The sequence below is a fragment of the Schistocerca piceifrons genome, chromosome 3 (genome assembly GCF_021461385.2).
Source record: "Schistocerca piceifrons isolate TAMUIC-IGC-003096 chromosome 3, iqSchPice1.1, whole genome shotgun sequence".
In the NCBI taxonomy this organism is placed as follows: domain Eukaryota; kingdom Metazoa; phylum Arthropoda; class Insecta; order Orthoptera; family Acrididae; genus Schistocerca; species Schistocerca piceifrons.
In genome coordinates this window covers 500,266,542-500,289,141 of record NC_060140.1, presented here as the reverse complement: position 1 = coordinate 500,289,141, position 22,600 = coordinate 500,266,542, and the positions used below count along the sequence as shown (strand labels likewise).

The 22,600-nt window shown below is 42.7% G+C and overlaps 1 protein-coding gene across 1 annotated transcript in view; it reads left to right on the top strand.

The window, feature by feature from the left end:
* The first annotated feature begins 7,038 nt into the window (after positions 1 to 7,038).
* Positions 7,039 to 22,600, top strand: part of LOC124787895 (BTB/POZ domain-containing protein 1-like) — a 472,019-nt gene continuing 456,457 nt past the window's right edge. Inside the window, exon 1 of the mRNA XM_047254870.1 lies at positions 7,039 to 7,079. The gene's annotated coding sequence lies outside the window, so the exon portion shown is untranslated. The remainder of the gene's footprint in view (positions 7,080 to 22,600) is intronic.

Sequence of the window (22,600 nt, the reverse complement as noted above, 5' to 3'; positions counted from 1 at the left end):
CATGCCACAACTGTTTTACTGTACAACAATGAAAAACTACAAATACAAAGGAAATTCTCTCTATGATTACGCGCTACCAATAAACAATAGCTACACCAATTACACAAACTACAAGAAAAAATCAGAAGATTCCAGTGAGGTATCCTCGGCTAAGGGTCGACATATGAAACTTCCCCTTAGAACAATTCTTACATGACTGTGCTTAACCTGACACACAATATTTTTAGCGCAACGCAATCTGACTTTCAAAACTCCCTACTAAAGAATGGCCCTGACAAACATTAAACTATACCTTTCACAAATCACTTACCTCACAAAAATCTTCGCTGCTCAAGCTACTGCAATACAGCGAGCGCCACTACTGCCAGCTAAATAAAAGATTCAAACTACTGAAGGCACTAACTACTGATAGGGGTAGTTAGCAAATGAAAGATATTAATAGAGAGCAAACAATGTATTTACCTTAATATCATCACAAATCATAATATATATATATATCAGTTCATGACAAACTGCAAAACTTCGCCATCTCTCTCCCCACATCCACCACTGCTGGCGGCTCACCTCCAACTGCGCAACGCTACGCGCTGTTCACATCCAGCTGCCGCTGCCCAACACTACAATGGCGAGTATTACAACAATGCAAAGCAGACACAGACTGCCCACAGCACAGCCAGTGATTTTCATACAGAGGTGGCGTTACCAATAAAAAACCTAAACAGCCTACTTACATAGAGAAAACATAAACAGCCTACTTACACACTGACTTCTCTGCGCGCTTTTGAAAGTGTTGACAAGAAAGGTTATCCATATATTTCTAATCGTAGAAATCTTAGTCCAGACAGAAACCACGGAAGGAAAGGAATCTGTTGAGTAGCAAAAAATGTTTGGAATTTTCGGGCAACAAGGGATCGAAAGTTTCCGTGTCAATAAACATGTTATACGATGAAAGTGAGTTTGCGATCTAAGACTTCTCTGGCGATGCAACAGAAGGATTTACTGTCCCACAAAGTTGGTTGTATGAGTGTAGTTTTCAGGTGTCAATCTGCAGCCATTATTATCAATGTGGATGTATTAATATTATGGCAGTGCATATGCAGTGGAGTGCGTTAAGTATAAAGAAGAGAAGTGGTGAGACAACAGTGAAGTGTTAATAATTACTGTTATATCTCGCGTACCTACATCTACATCTACATTTATACTCCGCAAGCCACCCAACGGTGTGTGGCGGAGGGCACATTACGTGCCACTGTCATTACCTCCCTTTCCTGTTCCAGTCGCGTATGGTTCGCGGGAAGAATGACTGCCGGAAAGCCTCCGTGCGCGCTCGAATCTCTCTAATTTTACATTCGTGATCTCCTCGCGAGGTATAAGTAGGGGGAAGCAATATATTCGATACCACATCCAGAAAAGCACCCTCTCGAAACTTGGACAACAAGCTACACCGCGATGCAGAGCGCCGCTCTTGCAGTCTGCTACTTGACTTTGCTAAACATCTCCGTAACGCTATCACGCTTACCAGATAATCCTGTGACGAAACGCGCCGCTCTTCTTTGGATTTTCTCTATCTCCTCTGTCAACCCGACCTGGTACGGATCTCACATTGATGAGCAATACTCAAGTATAGGTCGAACGAGTGTTTTGTAAGCCACCTCCTTTGTTGATGGACTACATTTTCTAAGGACTCTCCCAATGAATCTCAACCTGGCACCCGCCTTACCAACAATTAATTTTCTATGATCATTCCACTTCAAATCGTTCCGCACACATGCTCCCAGATATTTTACAGAAGTAACTGCAACCAGTGTTTGTTCCGCTCTCATATAATCATACAATAAAGGATCCTTCTTTCTTTGTATTCGCAATACATTACATTTGTCTATGTTAAGAGTCAGTTGCCAGTCCTTGCACCAAGTGCCTATCCGCTGCAGACCTTCCTGCATTTCGCTGCAATTTTCTAATGCTGCAACTTCTCTGTATACTACAACATCATCCGCGAAAAGCCGCATGGAACTTCCGACACTATCTACTAGATCATCTATATATACAGAGATGACAACATCCATGAAAATACTCGGGACGAGCACGAAGCAGTACGACGCGGGGCGCCCGCAATGAACACCGAGTGTCAATCCAACCAGCGAGCGGAGGGTCCGACAGCAGTCACAGACAAACTGAGTTACTACGTCACCGCGACATTACTGCGCTTGGCCTCCCCTGCCCGTTATCGGCAACGTTACAGTAAACAAGTATAGTGGTGAATGAGGAAAACACATGGCACTGTGAATGTTTTCAGGACAGTTGTGAATATACTATCAATGTTTCAGTGTGGCCTCGTTAAATATCATGATAAAAAAACACGTGATAAACGGACCGAAGCGCTCTCACTCTAAGCTGCAACAACATCGTGGTCACTTATAAGAGCGCGACAGCCGAAGAAATCGCAACATGAATGCAAGCTTCCGTAAGCTAAATAAACAAGAATCCGGGCTACCGACTTCGGAATACGCGTGGTGTCACCAGGAAGGCTATGATTCCAAAGGTACTGCTCGATGTACTCGATGCTCACGGCGCTAACGCTGGAATCGCGGCACACTCCGGTTCTCGACCGCAAACAACTCCTCTTCTGACACACAGGAGTCTGGTGGGGACACCCAAATACTACACACAAATGATAAACTGCTCAGCTACGATAAGTCTAAGGATAATTACACTTCACGAACATGACATCAAATCCAGATACGAAACCGCCTACACTCACAGAGGTAGATGAGGTTATAAAACAACTAAGAAAACGAATTTCCAGCATCCTGGAGTAACTTTGGTCAGAAGCTTCTTTTAATCAATAAAACGAAAAACCACCCCAAGCTGCAAATATTTTATTTTTCATTCTATGACTAGTTTCAGGCCGAGACCCATTTTCAAATCAACATAAAAAACATTTTCGACCTTTTTATGTTGATTTGAAAATGGGTCTCGGCCCGAAACTTGTAATCGAATGTACATGATGGCTGGGACTGGTGGCCACGAGAAAGTACGATCGCAAGAAGACCGGGCTCCGGACGGACACACGGGGCTACCGAGAGGGAAGACCATCGTGTTCGGCGTATGGCTCTGGCGCACCGTACTGCATCTGCAGCTGAAATTTCAGCACCAGTTGTCACCACAGTGACACAACGAACTCCACGGTTACTTCAAGGATAGCTCCGAGGCGAAGACACTGTAGCGTGTGTTCCACTGACACCGAACCACCATTATCTGCGACTTCAGCAGTGTCAAGCGAGAGCTCAATAGTGTCAAGCGAGAGCTCGTTGGAGAGCAGGTTGTGTTTTTCGATGAAAGCTGTTGCTGTTTCGGTGGCAATGATGGTCGCGTGTTCGTTAGAAGGAGACCAAATTATCCTGTCTGTGTGCTAGACAGACAAGACCTACATCTGGAGTTGGGTTCTGAGGTGCGATTTCGTATGACAGCAGGAGCACTCTCACGGATATACTACGCACCCTGACTTCAAATTTGTACGTCAGTCTGGCAGTTAGACCTGTCATGCTACCATTAATGAAGAGCATTCCAGGGGCTGTTTTCCAACAGGGTAACGCTTGCCCACATACCGCTGTTGTAACCCAACATGCTCTACAGAGTTTTGTTGTGATGCCTTGCCATGCTAGATCACCAGATCTGTCTCCAATCGAGCACACATGGGATATCATCGGACGACAACTACCGCGTCATCCAGAAACAGTGCTACCCATAGATGTATTGACTGACGAAGTGCAACAGACGTGGAAGATCAACTGACAAACTGACATCCGGCGCCTGTTCAACACAATGCCCGTACGTTTGCATGCTTGCATTCAATATTCTGGCGGGTAAACAGGTGACGAATCAACCTGCATTTCACATTTGCCTAGGCACATCCTCGCGCTTGCATTAGCCTGTGATCTTACAATGTTAATGACTTATACAGGGTGGTCCATTGATAGTGAGCGGGCCAAATATCTAACGAAATAAGCATCAAACGAAAAAACTACAAAGAACGAAACTCGTCTAGCTTGAAGGAGGAAACCAGATGGCGCTATGGTTGGCCCGCTAGATGGCGCTGCCATAGATCAAACGGATATCAACTGCGTTTTTTTTTTAATAGGAACCCCCATTTTTTATTACATATTCACGTAGTACGTAAAGAAATATTAATGTTTTAGTTGGACCACTTTTTTCGCTTTGTGAATGATGGTGCTGTAATAGTCACAAACGTATAAGTACGTGGTATCCCGCAACATTCCGCCAGTGCGGACGGTACTTGCTTCGTGATACATTACCCGTGTTAAAATGGACCGTTTACCAACTGCGGAAAAGGTCGATATCGTGTTGATGTATGGCTATTGTGGTCAAAATGCCCAACTAGCGTGTGCTATTGTATGCTGCTCGGTATTCTGGACGACATCATCCAAGTGTCCGGACCGTTCGCCGGATAGTTACGTTATTTAAGGTAACAGGAAGTGTTCAGCCACATGTGAAACGTCAACCACGACCTGCAACAAATGATGAAGACCAATTAGGTGTTTTAGCTGCTGTCGCGGCTGATCCGCACATCAGTAGCAGACAAACTGCGCGAGAATCGGGAATCTTAGAAACGTCGGTGTTGAGAATGCTACATCAACATCGATTGCGCCCGTACCATATTTCTATGCACCAGGAATTGTATGGCGACGACTTTTGGACGTCGTGTACAGTTCTGCCACTGGGCACAAGAGAAATTAGGCAACGATGACAGATTTTTTGCGCGCGTTCTGTTTAGCGACGAAGCGTCATTCACCAACAGCGGTAACGTAAACCGCCATATTATGCACTGTTGGGCAACGGAAAATCCACGATGGCTTGGCCAAGTGGAACATCAGCGACCTTGGAAGGTTAATGTATGGTGCGGCATTATGGGAGGAAGGATAATTGACCCCCATTTTATCGATGGCAATCTAAATGGTGAAATGTATGCTGATTTCCTACGTAATCTTCTACCGATGTTACTACAAGATGTTTCACTGCATGACAGAATGGCGATGTACTTCCAACATGATGGTTGTCCGGCACATGGCTCGCGTGCGGTTGAAGCGGTATTGAATAGCATATTTCATGACAGGTGGATTAGTCGTCGAAGCACCATACCATGGCCCGCACGTTCACCGGATCTGACGTCCCCGGATTTCTTTCTATGGGGAAAGTTGAAGGATATTTGCCATCGTGATCCACCGACAACGCCTGACCACATGCATCAGTGCATTGTCAATCCATGTGCGAACATTACGGAAGGAGAACTACTCGCTGTTGAGAGGCATGTCGTTACACGTATTGCCAAATGCATTGAGGTTGACGGACATCATTTTGTGCATTTATTGCATTAATATGGTATTTACAGGTAATCACGCTGTAACAGCATGTTCACAAAGGTACATGTATCACATTGGAACAACCGAAATAAAGTGGTCAAACGTACCTACGTTCTGTATTTTAATTTAAAAAACCTACCAGTTACCAACTGTTCGTCTAAAATTGTGAGCCATATGTTTGTGACTATTACAGCGCCATCTATCACAAAGCGAAAAATGTGGTCCAACTAAAACATTCATATTTCTTTACGTACTACACGAATATGTAATAAAATGGGGATTCCTATTTAAAAAAACGCAGTTGATATCCGTTTGACCTATGGCAGCGCCATCTAGCGGGCGAACCATAGCGCCATCTGTTTCCCCCCTTCAAGCTAGACAAGTTTCGTTCTTCGTAGTTTTTTCGTTTGACGCTTATGTCGTGAGATATTTGGACCGGTCACGATCAATGGACAACCCTGTATATGTTAACTGGATAAATGTACTCCGGAAATTACATTAGTCTACATTAATTACTTTTGGTGTTGCGATTTTCTTCCGTCAGTATATTTTTGCTAAGTCCTTACGTAAATATACCGGGTGATCAAAATGTCAGTATAAATTTGAAAACTTAATAAACCACGGAATAAAGTAGATAGAGAGGTAAAAATTGACACACATGCTTGGAATGACATGGGGTTTTATTAGAACAAAAAAAAAGTATTGCTAGACGCGTGAAAGATCTCTTGCGCGCGTCGTTTGGTGATGATTGTGTGCTCAGCCGCCACTTTCGTCATGCTTGGCCTCCCAGGTCCCCAGACCTCAGTCCGTGCGATTATTGGCTTTAGGGTTACCTGAAGTCGCAAGTGTATCGTGATGGACCGACATCTCTAGGGATGCTGAAAGACAACATCCGACGCCAATGCTTCACCATAGCTCCGGACATGCTTTACAGTGCTGTTCTCAACATTATTCCTCTACTACAGCTATTGTTGAGGAATGATAGTGGACATATTGAGCATTTCCTATAAAAAACATCATCTTTGCTTTGTCTTACTTTGTCGTGCTAATTATTGCTACTATGATCAGATGACGCGCTATCTGCCGGACATTTTTTAAACTTTTGTATTTTTTTGGTTCTAATAAAACCCCATGTCATTCCAAGCATGTGTGTCAATCTGTACCTCTCAATCTACATTATTCCGTGATTTATTCAAATTTATACTGACTTTTTGATCACCTGGTAGATGAAATCGGTGATGACGAACAGACGCAGTCCACTTGTCAGAGAGTTTCATTTTAAGATGTACACAAGCGACCTGCCAGATATGAGCGGAATCGGTGGGCCGTGTCTCAAGCCTTCCCCTCGTGAGTGATGCACCTGCGAGGAAGCCCGACAGATCGCTTGACCTACTTAACGGAGAGGCAATAGGACCCGCGAGCGCGCGGGCAGGCGTTGCTGCCTCGCCGCCGACGTAAACAGTGGCTCGCAGCCCTTCCGGTACGCTGACCGCCGCGGCGAGGGGTCGCCCGAGTATCGATTACGGCGTCGCGGCGTCGCGTGGCGTCCCACCCCCGGCGGCGGCGCCAGCGTCGGAGGTGGAGGTGGAGGCGGCGGCGGCGGTGGTGGGGGCTGCGTGTCCGGCGCCTCCGCCGCACTCGAGCCGCGGCGCCGCAGCCCGACGGTCGCTCCGGCGCAGCTCCCACCAGCCGCTACAGGTACGTGCGCTGCTCTCCGCTCGCAGCTGGCCGGCGCGCCGCACTGGGAGCTGCGCTGCCGCTCCACCTCGTCTGCAGAGCTCTATTCCACACTCGAAGAGTTTTATCGGTGAGGTTCGGCACGACAGGCCGGCTACCACACGCGACGGCAGCGGACGCGGCAGGCGGGCACAGGTCCTGCGCGGTGCGCGGCCGGCATTAGCACACAATGCGGGCGGCCACGCCTTCCGCTCAGCTGGCGGCCTGGCCCGGACAGCGCCGGCGAGCAGCGGCGCCTGGCGTCTCCGCAAAGTGGCCGACACGGCGCCGGCACGCGGCACAGCGCACAGTACACGCCGCCGGCTGCGAACGGCGCGCTCCGCCGGAACTGTCGCAACCGTTGCCGCACGCACCCCGTCGCGTTTTCCCTTTCGATTGTGCTCCCACGTTTAATTCCAGCCTCGCAACACTCGTAGGCTCTGTACTTTGGACGCGTTTACACAGTAGTTCTGACACCCATTCCCTTTCGGTGACGATCTCCACATGCTGCGTACACTTCCTCGCTTCGCGTGTGGCTTCAGTTGTTGTACGAACGGTTCGCAGTGTCGACTTTGGATGCTATTACAGCGAGTTTCTGTGGCAGTTTCTCTGACGACAAATTAATGAGGAATTCCGTATACTGCCTTTGTACCATTTTTATTGTTCCCGTGTACATTTGAAAGCAATAGCTTCATCATCAGGGCTTCTTGGTATGTAAGAACCCTTCATGGGAATGTCAACACTCCAAAACGCAAATATATCAATTTTGTTGTTTCCTTTTGTCTCTGACCGCAGTAACGTCCACAGATACGCATTTCTGGTGTGGTGACATCATAAATAAAAAAAGTTCCTACCTGTAGTACGTACATTACCATGCGTTATCTAGCTAACATAGAACTGACCAACAACTGAATTTTAACATAACAACTCTATGCTGTCGTGGCTACGATTTGCAGTTGCAACCACTTTTATTGATACAGTTAGCCCCCTCTTAGCAAGCCCCTGTAGGCGCGCCAGCACCCTTTCCTAACTACGGCGAAGTGTACAAGTTTTACTATGAGCGAAACCACTCCTTAATGCCAATATTTGTGATAAGTTTTATTCTAAGTACAAAAGAACACAATAATTACTGTACAGGTAATACATACCTACAAAAGCCCCGTTTTCTTGGAATCGAACGTACTACTTCTTCTTTAAGTGCACCGTCTTCCATGATCAGCAGCGAGACTTACTGTTTGTCCATGGCTTTTCTGAACGCCGATTCTGTGCTCAGTCCATCCACTGACTTAAGTTCTTTAGCCAGGATAATCTTTCACGTCGCGGACCACATCTGCCACAAATCTTTCCTTCAAGTATTCGTTGCAACAGGTGGTACTTGTTGTTGCGCATTATGTGGCCAAAGTATTCGCGTTATCTTCTTTTGGTGGTAATGAAAATTTCTAAATCTGCGTTCATACGCTGCAATAGTGATACATTTGTGACTTAATCTGTACGTGGTATTTTTAATGTTTCCGCTTCCTTAGTTGAGTGGCCAGCTCGTCTGAGTGGCATGCAGCGTGCCCGGGTTCGATTACCGGACGGCTCGGTGATTTTCTCGGCTCGGTAATTGAATATTGTGTTGCTTTCATCATCATTTCAGTATAATCGCTACGTAAGTGTTCCAATGTGGTGTCACGTGGAAAGACCAAGCTCTTATCTACAACTATGATAGGTATCAACAACTCAGTTGCACGGAGTAGAATACTAAATACGTAGAACCGAAGTAGCTGACTGCAAAGTGTAACGCTTGTGTCACGAATAGTCAGAACTTTTTTCATTCCTCTGAAAAGAACTTCTGGACTGTTCATTTCTTCGGAGAATTTCTTGAGAGAACTCGCAGTTATCGTTGATTTGACACCCCAAATACTTATACGGCACAATTCCTTCGATCTTACCATTAACGAGTACAATAGTTCCATGGACGTGAGATGGCTGGACATCTCGTTTAAACGTAAGGTCAAGGTTATATTCTCTTCAGCAACACTGTTTATTAATTTTTAGTAATTCTTGTAGATCCTCAAAAATGGTTCAAATGGCTCTGAGCACTATGGGACTTAACTGCTGTGGTCATCAGCCCCTAGAACCTAGAACTCCGTAAACCTAATTAACCTAAGGACATCACACACATCCATGCCCGAGACAGGATTCGAACCTGCGACCGTAGCGATCGCGCGGTTCCAGACTGTAGCGCCTAGAACCGCTCGGCCGCTCCGGCCGGCTTGTAGATCCTCACCCTGATTGCAAGCGAGATAGTGTATATGGGCACAACAAAAGTGTTACAAAAGCTGTAGGCGGAATTTATTATTACGTGTATCTTTTACTTCACCCAATCGTTTTGCCATAAATAGCCACTGTAGCTATAATGGAAAAAAGAATTCGTTAGTGACCATATTATTCCGAATGACGTTGTTTTCGACGTGCACTGTTATTAAATTTGTTCATTTTCGACCGTTCACACGTGTACGATGTCCTCTCAAGAGGAGCTAACATGCGCTGACATACTTCATAGTGAGCTGTTAAGGCTATTTCAGAGTGGCACAATAGTCAAAATCGTGCGAGTCTCTTTGTGACGGTTCCCTTTTGGCGACAAACTTCGTAAGCTACGCAAGCTTTCTTGCTTTGCGTGTGTTTTCAGTTGTTTGAATAGTCCGGAGCTTCGAATTTTGGCCGCGATTACAGAGAGATTTTCAGACACTTTCTCTTTCGGTCATAAATTACTAGTCTGTGCACGATTCTCAATCTGCGAATGGCTCGAGCTACTGCTTCAGCAGTGGATCTTTTGCAACTCTTCGGGAGTTTTGGCCATATTATTGCAAATCACAATATTTTCCTCCTGGACCTTTATAAGTAAATTTATTATTCACGGTGCCCTCTTATGAGGAATGAACCCAACCACTGATGCACTTCATTCTGTGTTATCTTGGCTCATTGAGAGTGGCGCAATAATCAACACCGCAGTCGTAAACATGTATGTTGAATACCAATCCAAGCGTCATTTCCAAAATACTGCAGGGCTGTGAACATAAGTAAACATAAAATAATTTTACTGGAAATTTATTTGTGCAAGATACGAGAGGTTATATCTACGTAAGTATGTACCGAGTTGCAAGTAAAGTGAAAAAAAGATCATAAAGTTGTCTCCAACTTACAGAGACGTTCTGCACGGCCTTTTTTGGCACCTAAAAATTAAAATTTTGTTCTACTAATTGTTTCTAAGTAAGAGGATCACTCAAACCAGCAATCATTAAAAATACTGATGTCCAGCATTTCGCTCAATTATTTACAATTTACACGTTATGGGCATCACTTATGTTTCGGATGATTACCATGTATGACATGCTACTTAAAGCAATCACTTCAAAGTCAACGAACATAGGGGCACACATCGAGAAGAGAGTGTGTTAGATCTTCCAATTATTATTAGTTGATACTAAGCGTTACGTTTTAGAATCCATCATTTTCTGTGGAATTAAGGCCCCGTTTTTCAGAATCGTATTTAGTCAGTTCTTGCATGCTTAAAATACGGGTTTGAATTCGTCTATGTCCGTATGTAAACAAATATCTGAGCAAAAAGAGTACGTCAACAAAAACGGGAAAGTTATTTCTGATAGGTGTAGGGACCTATATGAAGTTATGTCCAGCGTACTAACTACGTATTCACATAAAATGATTTTGAAAACGAACGTTCTGAAAGCGGTTCCAGCGTTAATGTGTTGATAGCTTTGAGCAGCGTCGTGTCCCTTGATAGAAACTGACACCATGTGTTACCTTCGATGGCTGTTGCTGGATGAGTTTCGCGTAATCTTTTCATTGTGCTTTATGCGGTCACGGTTTTTACTTTCATCCTCTAGAGAAGCAGTAGGAGCCGAGTTTGTTTCATGCACTATTTGCGCAGTTATTTTAGCTATTGTACAGTTACTTTTTCATTTTCGGCTTAAGATGCACCATATTATTTCTTTTACTTGCAATGTGCAGATGAACTGTCATAAGGGACTGCTGGCGGAATCTAATTTATAGAGAATACAGCTGAAGTACTTTCAAAGAGACAGCGTTCATTTATTTCATGTTGAGTATTATTCCCACCACAATAACCTTCATTCATTTGCCATTAATGACGTTCCTCCTTCCAAGACATTACACAATCATTATTTCGTTAAGTCTGCTGCGAATAAATTCTACTTCAGATATCCATTTTCTTTTTGGTCTGTGCATTGACCGAATAAAATATATCTGATAGAATAGTCTCATAAGAGCATCACTACTGTTCAGCATCCGTAGCACTCCTATCCATGTTTCGTTGAAATTTTCGGTATAAATTATATCACCGATAGTACTAAACTAAAACTATAACAGAAACATGTTGATGGGTGGAAAAAGCTGAACTAGTAGCTAGGAATTTATATTACTTGCTGTCCCGCGTGGTGATTTGGACATTGTCTTAACGCTCGCCGCTGTTTGCGTTGATCGCTCACAAATTAATTCGCATTTTTTGAAGGAAGGACGATGTCAACGTTATTGAGTACCTCATTTGTACCAGTAAGAGAGAACCCGCATTTGCTAGCAAAAGGAAGAAAGGTAAGGATTTAACGTCCCGTCGAGAATGACGCCATTAGTGATGGATCATGAATTACAATAGGACAAGGACGAAAGAAGAAATCAACTGTGCCCTTCTCAAAGGCACATATCGTTAAAAGACAGATATCGTTAAAACATTGAAAACCTTGATCTTCACATGGAGATTTGTACGCCATTCCTAGATGCGACTGCAGTGCCGTGCCATTGCGCGCCCTGGGATTAGTTTGTTTATGAATTTATTCTTCCTATGACGAAAAACATAAATCAAAATGACTCGACATGGAGTACAGACTAACCCTGCACCACACGTTTTATGTGATAGCGTTCGCACCAACTTGCTACGTTTGGTTAAACAAACAACAGCGTCATTTTGTCGACTGAAACGTGGGTGATACTCCCTCTTGCATGTACTGCCCATGTTCTCGCAGTTTGGCGTATCCGTGCCACAAGGGTTCGACGATCATTTACGTTTTTTTTTGTATATATATCGTGTATGTCTTGCTTACATTCTGCTCTAGAAAGTATGTTACCACTGTTCTCTCTAATAACTGTTAGGTACATTAAACTTAAGAGCTGGCACAGAAAACGTCTAAATAGTCTTTTATGTCGTAAAGAAGCTGAGAGTTGTCGTCGCTATAAAACGTTTACTAAAGAACAGTATACTGGCTACAAGAACGGTGTCGCACTGTTTACTTCCTCGTTTTACTCACGCTCTGAAACGTCAAGAAAATACGACGAATTATTCCACTGGGATTAAATGTGTTGTCGGTAATATGTATGAGCCAATATGGCGAACAAATTATTTTTTTATCTGTGTTGCGTGATTTCCGGTATCTGTTTTGTAACGCTGTGTTCTTTTCATGGAGTTGGCTACGAACCCATTTGTTTATTCCGATGAAAGGAAATTTCCTACCAGCTGAATTTTTTATTTTTTTATGTTTATCTCATGTATGTACAGACGACTTCAAGACAGTACTGTCTACTCTTCAGGTACCAGTTACGCGTGCTTCATGAGACGAATGCCGTAAGTACCGTAACTGTTGTTCCGTCCAGGGAGGTGCCCATAATTCGTTTGCCACACAGTTTGGTGAGTCACGTCAAATGCCCTCCACACTGACGCAGAGTTCATTTCCTTTAGAATAAAGACTTTTATTTTATTTGGGGATACGCTTTTCCGATTACTTACTACTAACTGTATTTTCAGTGCCTCCCTTCTTCCCATATTTACGTGGTAATCTACAATGAATCATGCATCCCAACCAAACGAGAAAACAAAACCAAGGAAACAATGACGTTGTGTACATGGAGATAAATTGGCAGTAGAAATCATTTAGCGTGACATAAATCGAGAATACAAACTATAATGCACTTTTGTTCAACATGAACCTAGGTTTGATTTCGTGTAACTACGGCTCACACAGCAGTGTCCATTAAGTCATGTGCAGTTTTTCCTTTTATGTTTCTCATTCTGTATTATTATTATTTTCGATTATTCCCTTTTAAGAGAGCGAGTGAACCTGAATAGTCATGATTTCTTCTTCTTTCTTCGTTCTTCCCAAATTCTCTTCATACGTTCACTGTGTTCTCTCTTGCGTTCTTCCGACCATCTTTTTCGCGTTCTGTTCTCCGTCTGTTCTTGTTTAAATGTGTGTTTCTTTATGATGCTTCTAAACTGTTCTCTATTGTGTGATCCCCAGTTCTTTAATGTCTTGTTCTGTTTCAGTGATCCACTTCGTCTTGTTTTTGCTCTTGCTTCCTGTCTCATAGATTTGCCGTGTGAGCCTGCTTTTATTCATCCTGCTGATATGTCCATAAAATTTCATCCTTCTCTTTCTAATGGTGTCTTTTATTGTTTCTGTGTCTTTGTAAATTTCGCTAGTTGGCCTCTTCATCCAAATTCCTTCCCGAAACACTGGTCCATATATTTTCCTCAGAATTTTTCTTTCCTGCTTTTCGATCTCTCTGATCTTCGTATGACCATAAATCACTGTAGTTTTTGCGGCATAAAGTGCTTCTGGTAGTGGTCAGCGTCTGTTCACCTAGTTGGTGCGGCTGCTCCATTCTCTTTTTGATCTCAACAATCAAGTCGTAAACATGTGACCTTCATAGAAGACCACCACGAAACAAATTACAACTTGAATAAGCATGATGGAACAAAAGGAAAGAAATGCACTACCTCAGGCATCAATCTCTATACTGAATCTTTCTGGTCATCGGATTCTGGGGGACCAGGAACGTCATGCGCAGAAGAGTCGGAGCTTCTCTCCCTGTATATGTTTTATAATATTTACACGGATTCTTAAGTCTACTTGTCTATTCACCTATCCATCTAACCATCGGCCTACCATTTTCCAAACACTTAATTGTGAATTACAAGGTAGTAGCGCAGATTTAGATGTTTCCTTATAGTGAATTAATTCATAAGCCTTTAACTACTGTATGTGATTTACTGTCATTTTATTATAATAAATCATACCTAGAACAGCTTATATCCGTAGCACGCACACAAAGTGTATAAAAACAACCAAATACGGAGTGTAGCTCAGTATGGCGTAATAAAAGTTCTGCTAAGTTATGCTTTTGGCGACACAAACCCGATGTTGCATCTCATTGGCCACAATCATTTCCACGAGACAAAAATCCGACGCGGCAGATCTTCCTTTCACCCCTCGCATTGTAATGGAACGTGGAAACCCACGCTGTGACTTCACCAGCTCCTCGTCCACCAACGTTTTCACGTCGCTTGGAAGGACGCTTTTAGCGATCTCGGCTGCACAGGCAGGTTGACGAGAAATGTTTAGACTTACCGCTTGTCAGTAACTTGCCTTGTTGAGTCGACGGATCCGAAACGAGTTGCAGCAGATTACGAATGAGCAGATACTATTTATTGCTCTCAAGGTCAGTATTCTGTCTATCAGACCGAAAACGTCTTGTCGAATTAAACACATGTCAAACTACCTTCGACCCAGAAAGTTATTTCAGGTGACTTTCCACCGTCCTCTGTGTTAATCTTGGGCGACATGCAAGTTTCTTCTCGACGACTACAAAGGCGAATACGAGCAACAAGCGTTTTGCTTCAGCTGAGCTTAAACCTTCCACTGCTATCATGCGTGACACTTTGCAGTGACAGCGTGTAGAATAAGTTAGATACAAACTAAAGCCGCCACTGACAACTCGGTGTAACGTGATGTCAAACACACAAAACCAAATGAAGTGAGGACCGGAGTAAACGAAGCCTTCTGCTTTTCTACTACCTACAGGGGAAGATGTAGACTTCTAACATATTTCTTCATCTGTGGAAACCCAGTTACGACAATTTAAAAAGAAGGATAGCAGAATAGCAGTGAGAACAAGCCTGTGGCTAAAATATTGTCGGGACGCGAAGAAAAATGTTCAAATGTGTGTGAAATCTTATGGGACTTAACTGTTAAGGTCATCAGTCCTTAAGCTTACACACTACATAATCTAAATTATCCTAAGGAGAAATACATTCGCACCCATGCCCGAGGGAGGACTCGAACGTCCACCGGGACCAACGCGAAGAAGATAATCTTACTTTTTAACGGCCTAGCTATGTTAAAGTCTTTTAATCAATAGAGGAAAGAGCTGCTTCCAAGGTCAGTAGCTTGTCTCATTAATGCCTCAATAATGAAACCAAAAAAGATATATGTAACAATAAAATCCGTCATGGACTAATCTGGTGTCATAATAGCGTTGACAGGAAAAAGACAGCTGCAGGCATTAAAAAACCAGCAATTTATACTCGAAGGCCAAGATACGAAAATTTATCAAACACTTGGACACCGCTATAAGAAAAACACGTAGAGCAGAACGTCTATGGATTGAGCATACCGTACCACGCACGTTTTCAACATCTGACTGGGATTGTTACGTGACTTTCGTATTACGCTGTTTGCTTACATTTTGTGGTACAACCGAAACTATAGTGTTGCACACACTTATAATGTTCATACATAATTAGTTATTAGTATCAGCAACGGTGAATAAATACAGCTGCTGTGGTTGCAAATCGAAATAGGTCAAACAGGAAAAGTTAGTTGTAGCAGGTACAAAACTGTAATTCTAGTTTTCAAATCAAAAAGAGACGATGTGGTGAAATTATTGACATTAAATGTAATAAAGAGATTATATGGTAGGTTTAATTTACGACTATATGGTTATATGTTTATGAGACGAGGGTTAGATAACTTCGTTATTGTTTGCTGTTCGCCAATACGTTTAAAGTAAACACAGCTTGAGTAATCTTCACTTCCAGATAATATTTATTACGACAGATTGAGTCGTTATCTTCCAGTTACACAGGCCTCCAATACGTTTTGCTTATTTTGAAGTACTCACTATAGGAAGTCATAGTACTCGTACGTAGGTCACGGACGATGAGTGTGTACGATTAATCATTTAGTTCCCGAAAAGTGAAGGAAAATCAGTTTATGTGATCGCTCTAAGCTTGTTGACAGCAGTGCCTACCAATTAAAATTGTATATTACAGCACTGAGGACGGTCACTAAGTGACCGAAAATCGATTTTGCGGTTAATAAAACAAAAAAATACGACCAATGCTGTCTCTCCTTCTAAGAAAATTAAACACATTGCATAAAAAAAACAGAAGAATTCGTCCCTAAACGTATTTCAGTGTGTGATAAATCGCTACTTTGTCGCATGTCATAGCTCAACATATAATGTTGTTTTTTTCGGAAGGTTCTCCTTTTCTCACAGAAGGAAGCTATTTCACAATGTCACTGCAACATAAGTTACGAAAATGGAGACTCGGAAATACGGTGAAGTGCAATACCAAACGTAAGAAAATAGCGGTGGATCTTTTACTCTAACAATGATAATAATAATAATAATAATAATAATAATAATGATAATAATAATAATAGCGTCATATGAGCTTTGATGCTGACTAGCGATTTGCTCCTGCATTTTTCCTTTAATGTTTTGAGCCACGTTCATCCCAGATATCAAGTGCACAACGTTAAGATGCCTATAAAACGCATTAAAAAGTCCACGTTATTTTGAACTTTACCTGTGTGTACTCGAAATGTAATAGCGTTCAAAATCTGCAGAGTGCGCTTGAGCAAATCTTACTTCACAACATAGTCCCTTGACTTTTTTTTTCGCACACTTGAATGCTCACTCCGTAGATTTTCTAATACTGCGTTTACCCTACTGATGACGTTTAAGTTGGTAGAATCGTCAGATACTGGGGAGATCCTGTTTATTCTACGTCGCCTGACTCGTTTGCGACGTGACAGACAGTCGTCTGTCATTTCAACATAATTACTTTTTGCCCTGCAGTACATCAGTAAAATGGCGGCCTATATTAATCAATATTGTTGCTCTATTTTCTTTGTTTATCCATTGCGCTTTCTACAATTATTTAGATAAGTGGCATAGGAAAGGACAACACGACAACAATAAATAGTGCAGTACGAAAGAAGACGATCAATAATCATACGACAATGTACGGTTTCATTTGTATATTTATTACAACTCAAAAAAATTGATCAGAATTTCGAACCGTTTTGGTACGATCGACTTTCATACGTAATGTGGGACTTCTCTTATACACAGGACGTCACAGGAGAAATGCTCGATAATCAACGCAGTGACAGAAACGATCATTCGAAGCATATTAGAGCCCATATTCACTATTTTTTTTTGTTTTCGTCCAAACTACCTCCTCCCAAAATATGGAAAGCAAAGAGCCTGCAGTACAAGAGATTTGTTTCACAATATCGAAGAAGAAGAAGTCCTTGTAGTTCTTAAGCTGTGTATTTTAGAATCCATGTTTGCTAGACGTTTTTGCTTCGAACAATGGTTCCTGTCATATCTCTGAGTACTGACAATTCCTCTGGATACACGCTGTATTTTGCATCCATCAATGATTAGACGACTTTGTCACGAAATGATTGTTTGATAAATTTTGAGTTTGTAGCTCGTGTAATTGTTTTTAATAGCACGCAAGGAAAATATGATCAATTTGGCGGAAGAAGACAGCGTGCGTCACGAGGGACAGACAGCGACGCCTCCCACTTAGAGGGTTTTTTCCGTTAAGATCGGTTTTCTTATCCTAATACTCCTTGTTTGCCAGTTACGATACTTCAGCACGCTTCTGTGAAACGTACAACTCTTTCAGACACTCTTAATCGCTCTATGATACTGTTAAACGCCTGCAGAAAGCTTGAAACGTGATACAGATTAACTGAGATTTTTTTCTGTTTCTGCGAAGATTCCATGCGTTATTTCTCTAAAGATATTGTTGAAATGTGAGAACGTGTGTTGTTGCAATTGTTTATAGCAACCATCCCATTCTCATTTTCATGTTGAAACGAAACAGAAATTCGGACACCAGACGTAATTGGGCATTGAATTGATTTCAATGGCGACAACTGGAAATTTTTGCCAGACCTTGACGCGAACCCGGAATTTACGCTTCAGAGTGGGCAGGGCTCGAATCCTGAGGCCTGGTCACACCTCCACAGAGTATGTGGGGCACAGAAAAGTGAGATCCACAGGACTCAACAGAAGTGGAAGGCTTTGTTGTTGTTTATTTATTTTTGTTTCTTTTCTTGTGGTTTTTACTGTTATTAGGAAGTTATTTGGAACAGTCATCGTCCACACGGAAAAATGACTGGGGAAAAGGAAAGAATAATACATAAAATCCACATTTAATGCGCGATCTCCCATCCGTTGTGGAGATCTAATAAAGACCCCTAGAAGATAGTTGCAAATAATTTTCGGTAACGTGGTGTATGTTCGAGCGCTGCATGTGCTGTTTATAAACAGGACCAGAAGTGGAGGCGAGGTTCTGGTTCCCCGCATCGGCTGTTCGAGCACGTTTCCCGTCCAACCCGAATTCCAAACTTGTCACACACTACTTATGCAGCGTCCCCTGTCCACCACACTCATTGCTCCCAGCCTCACGCTGATATCCACAAGAGTTCGGAAGAAGAGTGCATCCGCACGGAAATGATCTTAATTGCCGCCAAGGCGTATATGCTTAGACAGGGTGTTGGGGGTATAAGAGGAGATGTTTCTGTTCATGACTGAGGGCAATGTACTGAACAACAATGCATCAGTATTTACATAACTTGCTGAATAATAATGATAGCTATTAGGAGTAGCATGTTCTTAAGTTGCTTAGTATCTCCAAGTACGCGTGACACAGGAAAGCCATTAATACTGATTTTCTCCTGGGCAGCAGGTCGGGTATTGAAGTAAGGACGTGTAGAAACGAAACTTATAGCCTTCACTAACAGGGATAGTCCACTTGGTCGTGCATTTACGACCTTGCAGAAAACATCAGTCAGTAAATTATGTGATGCGTTTGCGGTAAGACTGTTCGACGCAGAGAAAAAAATGACTAACGCTGGAGTGGCTACATATTGAGGTACCAGTGTTCACAATATCTGTACCTATATCATCTCTATGTGCGATACCTGTTCTTTCAGACATGTCAGAAAGAACAAGCACCACACATATAAATTCTCATTCTTATAGTTTATAGTCCCATTCGACACAGTAATTGTTACTGTATGAACGAAATTTCACTTACCCTGCAAATGTGCAGGATTCGACTAACAGAACCATGCTTCGTTTTAAATTCAAGAATCGGTATTGATGTTCCCACCATTCAAATTATAAGCTCATCTTCTAGACGTTTTGGAGACGCTTGTGGGCGAATTTGGGGCTGGTATGTCACCTCTATAGGACCCGTTTCTACATAAGGGGACTGGCGCAGTCATTAGTTATTCCTCATTAAACTGCACTTTTAACAATATTTGGGGTGATTAGCGACTTCCGAGACGAATTAATCAAGAACACGAGTGCGAATGATGATATTTAACTGGATAAAGTCGTCTTTTATTCTCACACAACTGCTATCAGGGATCTCATAAATCACACAAAACTTTGCGATGTTCATCCTGTATTATCCTGGTTGAAGGAGGTGTCACTGTGAAAAAAAGTTGGCATTGGGCATAAAGTTGTCGCGATAACGTCTACGTTGTGATACTACTGGCATGTGGTCATGATAGTTATAAACCCGCCGAGACCTATCGAATATTAATAATTCTTCCATTGTTGTCGTCATATGATGCGCAAAAATAAACTCATGTAAATGAAATAAATTCGATGACGCTAGAATGCACTTCGGAGTAATTATGGAAGAAGATTTTACATTGTTGAAGGAAAAGACTATGTTCCGAAAATATATAAATGTCACAATAATATTGTTAGCATTACAAAAAAATTATGTTACTAAATTAATTTTCTATTTTAAATTTAACTGAAATGTGAGACCCTGTGACGAAATTAAAATTATAAGGTAATAGGAATCATTCGATACTAAGTAACGTGTGATTTGTAATAATGAATGATCATTTTGCTCATAGTGATGGAAATGTGTTTAATGTGGGAGCGAGATAAACGTCAACAACAGGAACTTCAGATTGGCTATGTGTGAGAGAATTCAATACTCGTAAATAAGCTACTGCTGTTGTGGGGACAACCCGAAAGTTAAAACATTGGTCCGGTAGACAAGAGTAGAAATGTGACACCCTGGAGATTAAAGTTTTTCCATGTTGGAAGTCACTTCGTTTATGCGCTTTCTTATTATGGAAAGGTGAATATAAAAAAAAATAATTTAAGTTTAGTGAAGAGTTATAGAACTGTGAATTACTAAAGAAAGCGTTCTCGCTTCCCGCGCCCGGGTTTCCGGGTTAGATTCCCGGGTGGGGCGGGGGGGGGGGGGGGGTCAGGGATTTTCTCTGCCTCGTGATGACTGGGTGTTGTGTGATGTGCTTAGGTTAGTTAGATTTAAGTAGTTCTAAGTTCAAGGGGACTGATGACCTCAACTGTTAAGTCCCATAGTGCTCAGAGCCATTTGAACCATTTGAACTAAAGAAAGCGGTTGTTATGATGTCTACAAGTAGCGCTTACTTATGAACGTAAATATAAGAGTAACTGAGACAAAGCCGAAAGCATATATGGTTTCATCATCGTTATATGATCTGATTTGTAGTGATTCAGTTTTCCATGACGCTTTACAAGGATGCCATTGCATTTGCATTTCGCTTTTTTATAACAGGAAATGGCATTCCACAAGTAACACTTGTTGTGCAGTAAAATTAAATGTAATTGTCAACCAAGCAGATCCATCTGAAGAGGACCGGACTACTTTCAGCCGTGATACACGACGCTAAATAAAAATCGCAGAGTGACTGGTGCGGTCTTGTTAGGATATTACCAGTGTTGTGTAATTCAGTGTTGTGAATAATTGTTTAAAGCCCCAACTAGGCTAACGTCAGCGAGAACAAGGAAATTCGACATGTGGAATGTAAACGTACCACCCAGGAAGCGTGTTAGGCAAGGGAGGAGTGAAACCGTTTATCGTCAAGATAAGCAGAGTTCATTGAAACCGGTCAGAAGGAACAGGGCTTGCTGTCGCAGGCCGCTAGGGAGACGTGGCCACGCCGGCGACGGAAGACGTACAACTGCGGGCGCTGGGGCCGGCTCATTAGCCAGCCTGCCAGCACTCCTGTTGAATCAACCGGAGCACCGCCGGCAACACGAGGCCCCATTTGTTCTTCAGGACAAACGGCAGGAGACTCTCTTTAATTTTAATTCGCGAGGCGTTCGCCGTCATATTCTCGGCGCGCTCATGCCAATTAATTTAAAAAAATAACGGTAAGGCTGGGGACCATCCAGCAGTTGTCAGAAGCTCCTTCTTTTAAATTTTAAGTCTTTTAATTTATCGTCACATCATAAAATAAATACATAAATGATTTGGCGGACAGGTTGAGCATCAATCTGCGGCTGTTTGCTGATGGTACTGTGGTGTACCGGAAGATGTCGCCGTTGAGTGGCTACAGCAGGATACAAGACAATATATTCTAGCTGGTGTGAAAAATGGCAGCTGGCTCTAAACGTAGAAAAATATAAGTTAATGCAGTTAATATTAACTAGACTCCGGATAGGGCACTGTCTTTTTAGCCATCGACATCTTTTAAGTGGCGATCCTACCCCGCTTTGTCGCCACTGCTCTCAACTCCGGACGGTGGGACACCTTTTACTTGAGTGCCCCTATTTTACTCCGCTACGCGCCCGTCTACAGCTGTCACCTGATATATCTTCCATTTTAGCAGATGACATGCGCTCACCCGATCGCGTCCTCGAGTTTATCAGTGGCAGTGAGATGACTTCGGTCATTTGAAGCTCTTTTTGGGGAAAACAACCCCCCCCCCCCCCACCTTCTTCTATAATGGTTTTCTAAGCTTTCCTTCTGTTTTTTAGTTTCCTCACTTTTTGAGTTTCGCTCCCATTACTGCTGATTTCCTTTTTTTTTTTTTTTTTTACCTTTCCCTAAGCCACAGACCGGGCGTTAATGACCGTAGCAGTTTTGCGCCCTAAAAGCGTAACAAAAAAAGACACAGTCAGGTTCATTAAAATACGATAGACGTTCTATAAACTTTTCTTTTTTGAAAGCAGGTCGGTTTTACTCATGATTCCAATACACCATATTATGACCCACTCTTTTGGCTACAAAGGCCCGCAATCCACGTGATACCACTTCACTGGTCGACATCGGAGCCAGTGTCTTGCTGCATCAATAACCTCACCATTATCCATGTATTGCTTCCCGTGGAATGCATTCCTCATTGGACCAAACAGATGGAAGCCGGAGAGTGCTAGATCCAGGCTGTAGGGAGGATGAGGAAGATCAGTCCAATGAAGCTTTGTCAGCTGCTCTCGGGTGCACAGACTTCTGTGAGGCCTTGCGTTGTCATGGAGAGAAGTTCGTTTGCATTAGTTTTGGGTCGAAGAACAACTCAAGTCATTTCTCCAGTTTCCTCAAGGTGCCA